Genomic DNA, 3,386 nt, shown 5'->3' with positions numbered 1-3,386 from the left:
CATAATGAAACCAGGAAATAAAGTAAAGCAGTAAAAAATAAAGACAATTTATTAGTTAATAACAAAGAAAAAAAAATAGAAACATATATATTACGGGAAATAATAGATGTATTACAAATCTTAATTTTGTTTTTAAATTGCCACTATACATATTATTTTTAAACTAGCTGTTGCTCGAGACTTAGCCCGCGTGAAATTTAAAAATAATAAAAAAGTAAAGCCTATGTTACTCACAGATAAATTACCTTTCTAATGGTGAAAAAATTTTTAAAATCGGCCTAGTAGTTTTTGAGTTATTTTAATACATACAAAAATACAAATCTTTCCTCTTTATAAATAAGTATAGATGGGTAAATTTTGTATAACAACTTCAAACATAAAGCAACTTTCACCTACTTGTTCTGTTGCTTAGCAACAAGATTGTAATTAATTAAAATATTGTTTCTATGACATTAAATACAATTTTACCTTATTAAACTTAGTCAGAATTATGACTAAGTTCTTCAACGTTTTATTATTTCTTTTTAAGTAACAATTCAATAAGCTGACGCACATTAAAATTGTATAACGCAAGTTCTTGTGTAGGCATTTTAATTTGTAATATCCAATAAATCATAACGTATAAGTTTTCCCACATCGACTCAGGGCTTTATTCATCAGAAGCGATATATAATTTGTACATACATTTATTAAATATTCTATAGCTTACGAGAAAAACACCGTTTCTTGTGTCAAATTATCTAAAAAACAAATATGTGTGCTAAATAAAGAACCTAATTTAATTGGCAATTTTCTGTCATATCGAATTGGAATTTGAAATAAAATGAATTTTTTTATACCTGGCTACTAAAAAACAGTAAAAAAGTCGAATAAGTAACTATAGTTAAAAAAAACATAACAAAACACAGATTGTAAATTAACACACGTTATACTTGTTTTACCTTTACTCATAATCACAAATTAACGGCAACAATCTTATTTACGGACGTCTGAAGCCTTTACAATCTGATAGACCTGACATTTTAAATAAAATTTTATTGTATTATGTTAGATTTAAATACATCGTTAAATGACAGTACAGAATTAATTAATTTATGCTTTATGTATTACTTCTCTGGATAATTCCATAAGCAAGAGCTTACAAAATAATCACGACGGCGACTTTAATCAGAGAAGCGTGAAACTGCGTTCATGCTAATGACATGCGCCCATTTCTCTGTTGTCAGCCCATCGCTGACAACGCGACACGTTGTCTTAGCCCCTTGACACACGGAAGGCGATGCTATCATGCGATTCATGCTATAAATATGTTTGAAATGAAACTCTGTACATGCCACTTTAAACAAGTATATGTCAAAAACTGCGAGGTTAATTGTCTAATTTGCTTATTAACAATGTGTGTATATTTATACGTGTTACGTTATAACAACTTAACGCTTTGTAATCAGGCTAAAGTCATTGTAGAATCGAAACGTGCATGCTTGTGGGAGCAGGTGTTAAACACAATTTCATATTAAGTACGTGCACAATTACTATGGCTATTGTCTTTTGTAAAATTAATATTTGGTTTAAAAATGTTACAACGACTTTTACATTTACGCGGTGGTACCGCTTTTAGTATTCATTATGATTTATTCTAGTAAGATGAACAAATTGTTATATCAATATGATGATGGTTAACAATAATTACTCATTGAAGAGAGGTAAAATGCCGATAATCTTTTTCGGTTCGCAGTATCTCTGAATAAAAGTCTAACAGCCTTACATATAAACATGATATAAAGATAAACTTAGGAATAAACTGAATATAAGAAAAAAATGTACTAATATTTGCTTATAGTTACTGATTTTATACCTAAGTTTAACTTTATACCGCGTTTATTTGCAAGGCTCTTTATCTATACTATCATAATTTACTGTGATTTGTGTCTGGACAGACTTAACTCATGTGACATACTTCCACTTTACAAGTTTCACTGCAATCTTAAAAATGTAGAAAACAAATGACGTTTGATTTGATATATGAGATCATAGTACCGAAAGACGTACTTTAGCTTAGGGCGTAGGTACACTAGGGTGTAACAATACCTCAAATTTAACGTTAAAGACCTAAGTCATATTTGTTATAACTCTTAATATACAAGAGTGGACATATATCTGTTACGAAATGTTGTAATTCACATAAGTACTTAGCTATTTTAAATATATTAGGCTTTTCTCCATTTCTAGAAACGAGAATTCGTACTAGATGCATGTTTATTCATTATGCTTTTAAATTAACAACAAAAAGAGCTGTTTGGTTTTAACTTAGATCTGTTAGCGTAATTATTGATTTAGGTAAATATTTTATACTCCAATTGAATTACAGAAGTTGCAAAAGTAAATAAATAGTGAACATTAAGTTCAGGTGTATTAGCAACCTAATCTTAACCGTGGGGAAGGCAATACGTGGACATAATGAAGGGTCCGCAGACAATCGGAACCATCCCATTATTTGCGTTGATGGAACACCTTGCTTGATCGATTGTATCCACACCTTTACTGCATTTATTAACCATTAACAACTTCATCTATTACGTTTAATAGACATTATTGTTAATAAATTTACCTAGTTTTAAACATTTTTTCCTACTTATAATTTAACACAAACATTTCTTACAATTAATGGCTTTTAACTACTTTTCCGAATGATTTTTCGTATACTAAATCGGGACGTGTAAAATATTGATGCGGACAAATGAAATCTGGAGACGAATCGTGCCGAGAGAATCAGGTCGTCAACCTCGGGATGGCTTACGAGAGAAAATAATAACAATAACTTCAAATGCGATCCCGAGAAAAAACCGACGCCCGCGCCGGTACAATGTCATTACGGCAGCAGCGTATCAACGCTGCCCATAGATCTATGAAATGTTCAGATAGCTCAAGTCGAAATTAATTCAATTAATGAAACATAGAAATATTATGCATGATATTTTTTTCTAGTGTACAGATCTCGCGATTTGAAAAAAAAACGGGGAAAATGTGCTTGAATACGGCTATAAACATACCAATTTTCCAGTTAGTAGGGCAAGAGATTAAATATTTTTAAAGCCAAAAGTTAAGTAACTACAATTAAATAGTTTCTGAAAGATCAAAACACGAACAAAGTTATGCGTGTACGCATGAAAGGCGTCGGATGAGAAACATTAAAAATGATCGAAACCACTGTACGACTTTAAATCGATTTTTAAAATACTATCTCTTACAGCGAATGGCCAGTGTAATCGCGCATCGCACCTTATTTCCGGTACAGCGTTTTTGATTTGATTGATCAATTTAGATGATCAATAAAACCTCGGGCGCCATGATTGGCTACTGACGCGCTACCACACAGAAATCAATTT

This window comes from Papilio polytes, unplaced genomic scaffold (genome assembly GCF_000836215.1).
Source record: "Papilio polytes unplaced genomic scaffold, Ppol_1.0 DF824191.1, whole genome shotgun sequence".
NCBI classification, from domain to species: Eukaryota; Metazoa; Arthropoda; class Insecta; order Lepidoptera; family Papilionidae; genus Papilio; species Papilio polytes.
This window is presented reverse-complemented; position numbering follows the sequence as displayed.